General features: G+C 32.1%; 1 long non-coding RNA gene across 1 annotated transcript; it reads right to left on the reverse strand.

The window, feature by feature from the left end:
- Window positions 1-6,221: 6,221 nt before the first annotated feature.
- On the reverse strand, window positions 6,222-6,835 carry LOC123707560. Its single transcript, XR_006753512.1, has 2 exons — window positions 6,623-6,835; window positions 6,222-6,548 (listed from the first exon to the last, which is right to left on the reverse strand). It is a non-coding gene; the product is annotated as an uncharacterized LOC123707560 (long non-coding RNA).
- Between the last annotated feature and the right edge of the window lie 644 nt (window positions 6,836-7,479).

The raw sequence follows: 7,479 nt of genomic DNA on the forward strand, positions 1-7,479 counted from the left end.
TTATATAATAACACGCGAGCATCAATGTAACGACCACCACATTTTTCCTAAGATTTCAGTGCCAAGATTTCAAATTTATTATATGACTTACCGATTAGAAAGAAAATTTATTTTTCTTTCTATTTAAAGGTAAAAAGGCATACCTACTCATATTTTCTACATTAATGGAACACTCAGGCCAAATGTAACACTAAACCCGTTTTATAACCTTTACTAATCCTTTGTAGAGAAATTGATGTCCTAGTATATATCAGAAAACACTTGGAAATCGGTGATTTTTATTGGTTGAAATCCCAACGAAATCGATTCCACAGTTTAAGCTTAAGAACTTTAGGATAAAAATTCCTCCCACAAACGAATCACTATAACTTATACTTCACAGCATTCACATATACACCACTGCTATTCTGATAACTATTTCAAGGTACTTCACTCCGGGCTACCGATTCCACATCTATAAAGCGAAAATTCGGCCCCACATGGAGTACTATTCTCACCTCTGGGTGGGAGCTCTCCAGTACCACTTCCGTTCGCTCGACCGTATTCAACAAAGAGCGATTTGAATCGTCAAAGACCAGTCACTTTCCGTGCGGCTTGATCCCAGTGTTCAGAGGCGTTGTTCGAAAAAATACCTGCAGTTGAATTTTAGTATCGGACGTCAAAGAAGAATACAAAATATCATCCGTATCACCTCGACGTCCGTCGTTCCACAACTGAGCGTTTTTAAGGCAGTTTTTACCTCAAGCAGTTGCCCACTGAAATATTTCCGAACGAATTCAACTTAGGGTCCTTCAAGAAAAGAGCGTACTAATTCTTGAAAGGCCGGCAACACACATGCGAGCCTTCTGGTAATGTTAGTGTTCATCGGCAGTGGTACCACTTAACATCAGCTAAGCCTCCTGCCCGTTTGCCTTCTATTAGATGAAAAAAAAATGAAAAATATAAACGCCCTTTATGGGGAATATTCAAGGAAATTAATGCTTAGTTAAGCTAAAGACAAACGTTGCCAATGACTAAATTAGAACATTCGTACAGCGGTCTGTAAATTGCCCGTAACAGTACTCAATTTGCATATACAAATTTGAAATGGCGGGTGACCAGCGAAGCCCTGTTTTATCGTCACTTTACACAATGCTATTGCTAATCTTCCGCGTAATTGGATTGCGAGAAAACGACTCCAATTATTGTTTAGAATACAATTCAAATGACAATTAAGTGTATACTAAACTATGATAATAGCGTTCTGGCTGTCAAAGAGATTCCTAAGACCCAGACATTTTCGAGCTATCAATAGGAACATCTTAAGTAAGCTGAAGGGCAAAGCGATTAAAATGACGATTACCTTATTAGAGACAACTTAACATTAGGATAATTCAGGATAAGAACAGGCTTAGTGCGTCAATAGCGAAACAAATTTCAATACTCAGCTAACATAAAATTCGTACCAAGTAAAGACAGCTAGTGTTAGTGTCTGCGATAAAGCCATTGAAAATAGGTTTTGACGTAATATTACTATTATTAAAATTAGCTCTGTTATAAGTATTACCAATTTAAGCCAAGCCACAAGTCAAACAGACGAAATTGGTAATAGTATAAGGAAGCCTTGTTGTTTGCAATTTGTACTTATAAGCCTAGTGTTAGTGAGCTATTAGTATATTCTCTAATCGTTCAAAAAACTAAAATAACAATCACACAACGATTGTTCATTTGCATGATTTTTGGCCATAACTGTTCTATTTTGGAGCCCGACCGTTTGTAACGTTCGCCGACACGTATATGCGTCAACAAATTTTTTTGTTTGTAAAACTAAACTTGTGATTTATTATTATTATACATTGCGCTGAAATTATTAAAAGATAGATTTAAGAATAAATATATAGTTAAAATAGTCGATATGAGAAGCCGTGTGCAAGTTCATCACATCCTAAGACTCAATATATCTTAACGATAACAATATCAAAATATGTATGTACAAGACCTAACGAGCAAGAAAAACCGCTTTCACGTAGTTGATGTTTGCTCAACGTTATTTTACTATGACACAGAACGCACGTTTTGAAAAGTTGCTATTTGAAATGAGTAAAAAACAGTTGATAGGCGGTCTCTATTTTAACCTCTAAATAATGAATAGGATACTTTTACACAACCATACTTTTTCTATTTTCATTTATTAAGATCAAAACGACATTCTTTACAGCAAGCTTCGTAATGGCTTGTCGCGTTTCTTATAATATGCACCAAACTATTGAGATGCGTAAGTAGACGGTCTTCGTGGCGTTAAAATAAATTAAATATATACTTATTTTACTATTTTGTATTTCAATATCATACAGCAAAACTTACATACAGTGTGTATGTACGGTTTACGGTGAAATCTCAACCGAAAAATACGAACCATGGATTCCATTGGCTCTGCGGTCTTTTTGATTTTGCAAGTCCTTCGCAAACGTGTGTATGACGCAATGCGTTCTTGGCGTTTACTCTAACTATAAATAATAAAACAAACTTACTTAATATAGTAATATACAAGTCCGCAGTAACTAAAGGTCAATTAGATAAACATACCTGTTGTTAACAAGATTAGCCTTTACTCTAGAATCAAGATAGAAGTTATTACCTAAGTTTTCTTTAAGTTGGTATCTATCAGTATCGAAACTTTCTAGACGTAATAATAACAATAATTTATTAATTACAATATCAAGCTCGTATATTCCCTTAGTAAAGAAACATTTTGCCTTTACCTTTAAATAATTACATTTCTATAGTCATTTTTTACTAACAAAAATAAGGTTCAAAGGTTGTTCTAATTACAACTATATACAAAAGAAGCTACTAGGTGAACGTGTAATAAATCACGTAAGGTATTTAAATAGGTCACGTGTAAATGGCTTCGACGACAAAAGAAGTAATTACCTACGTAGTTACGTATAACATACTATTTAGGCTGTATTCCTAAAAGTATCTTAAATCTTACCTATGTTTGAAGCCAGCGAATGTTCTAAGCTCTATAGGTATGGCATAGTAGATACACTGCATCTGGTTGATATTTTCTTTATGATATATTTTTTAAGTGATTTCTTTCTGGCCTGATGGTATCCGGCCTTAGTACAGATTTTGGGTTTGTTTCACATAAAATCGAACCTCAAGAATACATAATGCACATAATCTAAAGCGTATTTTTAACACATTTATTAAAATCTGTTTGCAGAGTGTATGGAAGAAGACTGCGTTGATTGGGAGGGTAAGACAATCCCTCATGGGCTGCTATATGTGCCTGGGCCTGGAGTCTGCTCCATTTGTGTATGCTACCATTCTGAGCCGATGTGGTGTAAGGCTATTTATTGCGACCCACCATATGTAAGTATTTGTCATGTAATCACATTGTTATAAAAATTCAATTCGAATAAGGAATCTGTGCCCCAGTTTCGCCACATACTTGATTAGCGTTTTGTGCTCAAGAACTTTGATACTACACGCTCAGAATTAACTGCATGCAAATTATTAACATAAAACGAACTTACACATAACATATTTCGTTTTTTAACAGTTCATATTCTCTAGTACAATAACTTTCTATTTTAGTTCTGCAAAAATTTCCGCGTCGGCGAGCGGTGCTGTGAATTCGAATGTCTCGATCCACCAGGCGAGGACAAACGCTACCAGGAACGGCAGCGCCTTCGAGCCCTCATTCTTTCAGGGCACTCTTCAGCTGGACAACTTACTCCTATCGGAATCTTACTACTAGTGGCCATATCATGTCTAGTATGAAAAGTGGAAATACTTAAAATGGCATTCAAATGACACCAATCCGTTTGAGGCAATAGGGTACCAAACTCAATGACTTAAACAATAAAATAACGATGCCTAAAAGTACAATTACATGTTAGTTACAATTGTGCTTGCGTGAGACAAATCTTTAAGTTATTGAGATTGCCTACAGAATGTTACAAAAGCGCGTGACAAGTTTTCTACCGTCTGTATGAGCCACTGTGGAATGAACTTTCCATTAAGCCTCACCGGGTTTTAATAAATCCGACTAGGTAAGATAACTCAGCCCAGTATTCGCCAATGGGTTCTGGAAAATACTGATTTATCGGTGTAGTGCCTACGCCGTACGTGATAGTAATATAGAGTTTATTTGTAACTATTAAATCCACTTATCCAATTACTATAGAGTACGGAAAGATGAAAAAAGAAATGCGCATAAACGTGAAGAAATTTTTGGGTTGAAAAGACCATTTTCCTTATGAATTTCCTCTACTTCTCCGCTAGTATTTTTGATTTCATATACATAATATATCACGTCAATATTCGGTGCACCATTTATTATGCTGATAATAATTAGATAAGTAATTTTGGACCAATTTTAAGTAACATTTGTAGTATTCGGACTAGTTTCCACTAAGCCTTTGATTTTAGTTTTGAATTCTAATAGGAAGCTAAAGCGCTGAATGTTAGACTGGCTTCAAATGCAAATTATGTCAGCCGCTTAATAGTTTTCGGTGAGGTACTTATACAATATGCCTATTACAGTAAAGCAATTTGTTATTCATAACTTCTTCAGAAGACATTGTGTAAAATGACATACTATACTTCAGTTTAGTCTGTGTATGTTGAGAATGAAATGAGGCAAAGCAAGAAGCCCGAACTTTAAACATTTAAATATAAATTTTTCTTAACAATCTTCTTAGCTAGTTTTTTATAATCTGCCTAACTTATTTCAATCAATCTATATCTATTATTAAATCAATCATTAGATATATTAGTGGATCCTAGTCCATTGTGAATTCATATTGTGAAAAGTCATGTATATATCAGCCTTCATTTTCTGCTCTTAGTTTACTAACAAAACAATAACCCAATCTAGAAGTACCCACCCACTAATTACAAATGAATTAAAAGTAGTAAATTTTATATGGGGTTGAATTGATTTGTAAAAAAACACTAGACAAATATGAAATCAGGACAAAATATTCCAGTAATTGGATTTAAATTTATTCTAATTAATCTCTATGAAAGAATTTCCATTAAATCATATACGCGTAGATAGATAGATACTTTTGAGCTTTAAAATGCCTGTAGTCTTGTAAGTGCAAAATAATTTTGGAGATTTGGCTATTTAAAACTTTTTCACCCGAATCTGATACTTCTAAATAATTGTTTGTCATCAACCAGTGTTGTGTTTGTTTTAAGGTTGGTACCATACTTTCAGGCATTCTGGTGCAGCAAGTGTCCATTAGTGGCAACAAGCAAGCCTGATCCTTTGCTATGTGTGGCATAATACAGCTTTAAGAGTACATAGTTTCTATTTATGTCATATAACACATTCCAGTGTTTCACAATGTCATGTAAGTGAAAAATTGAAAATTATTTATTTGTATCAAATTGTTAAAATACAAAAATTATTTTGCACTACAGTTTATAAGAAATAGCAATATTTATTAAGATTATGAATAGATACAGATTTTAAATGCTTTTAATATATTTTAAAAATATGTCACAAAGATTTAAAATAAAATTATATATTGTATATTATTGTACATACAGTTTATTTATTTCTAAGTATAATTTATTGAATACATAATACAAGACCATACACTTTAATTATTAATTTGCCCTATTATTATGGAATATCAGATTAATTTCAGTTACATAATTTATAGGGTTTAAGATTAAATTAAAAACAATCAAATGTACATGACCTAATAAAAAAGATAAATGTTATATTGTTTATTATAAGTTTACCTACATTTTGTAAAGCCGAAAGTGCTTAACTATTAATGTTACAATACAAATATTGTAAATAAATCTTATGATTAGCTTGATAAATAAAACATTAGCTATATCTTACTTTGGTTTTTTATTTACCACATCCATTTTATAAACAATACATGTAACAATATATTCTTGTTGATAAGTACAAAGAATGCATTGTTCTAATCCAAAAATATTGTTAAAAACTTTATAAAATTTGACCAGTTGAACACTTAATTGCTTTTTTTAAAGTTCCTTAAAAAAAGGTTCATAAAATTTAAATTTAAAAAAATATTAATTGCCGCCCAACTTTCTAACACAGTATTAGATTTTTAAAATAAGGTACTAATATTTTTTATTACACAAAGTGTGTAAAGCTTTGTGGAAAGCCATTATTTTACAATAATAATAGATGTTTTTACTTTTTAGTTATATAGTTTTAAGGTTACAAAATAATAGACAGGGTGTATTTTTTATAAACAATAAAAACTTTATTTAGTATACTTACAAGCTACCATTTCAATCCTTTTGCAGTTAGTTCTGTATTAGCTTCTTTAATCTGCTTCTGTAGTTCCAAAAATGCTGCCTCACAATTATTAAAAGTAAATACTCGGTATAAAACAACTGTTACAGCATAAACCCCAAAAAGTATTAAAAAGAAAATAGGTGAAATAAGAATTACATCCATATTATTTTCAATCATTGGATGTTTCACATATCCACCAATCAAAGAGTACCATATTGCAAAGAATGCTGATGCTGCAGAAACCCATTCCAGTAACTTCGTCATTATCCTATGAAGAGATGACACACTTTAAGATTGTATCGCAAATATAACGAATTTTTAATCGAAATGCTCATACGATACCTATGCAATACGATGTTATTTAAATTGCTAATCTTCTTAAATATAAATATATTATATGTAACATGTGCGTTTATCTATTAAATTTGCACTTTGTGAAAGCGATGTCAATCGTTGCAATGCCGTAACTTATTACATGAGATTTTAAAACTGATAATTTATTAAATATTGAAAATCCCATTTACCAAGGTATTAAATAACTAAATTTAAATCTAATATCAATTATCAATGTCAAAAGAAAGATGTAGTTCATGTGGTGACAGCTGATAATTGACATTATTGATTATAAACCTTATTATTAATATTTGTATCAAATATAGATATGCAGACAGATCACAGACATGTAAACATGAAAACGAAGAATTATCTGATAAGAATTTTAGAATACGATCTAGCTTATAAACCGCGGTCTAATAATATATTTCTTGACTTTTTAGCGCCGTCCTAATGCTGGAAAAAAGATAAAGTAAAGTTTTACAATGGAATCTTGGGCGTTGGCCTGAAGACTCTTGACCCTTAGGTGCCTTGAGACAAAATGTAGTTTAAAAATGACAAATCGTCATTCTTATACAAAATCGTTTAGCGTTAGATCACGATTGTCGAAGTGACTGTGTCTAAAGCGCCGTTATCTGTTGTTTGTCTCAAGTTTTTGGAATATGGAATTACGGATATAAGGGTTAGTATGTGTAGTCGAATATTACTCCAATGAATTAGGAAAATAAAATTGATATATTTAAAAAGATTTTTGATTGTATAATACATAACATGTAAAGTGAGATTCAGAAATGTCACATGAATTAAAATCATGACTTCCTAATGTCAAAGTCCAGTTGCTACACTGTGGTTTGAAATCAGTTATC

Source organism: Pieris brassicae, chromosome 3, assembly GCF_905147105.1.
Source record: "Pieris brassicae chromosome 3, ilPieBrab1.1, whole genome shotgun sequence".
NCBI lineage: Eukaryota > Metazoa > Arthropoda > Insecta > Lepidoptera > Pieridae > Pieris > Pieris brassicae.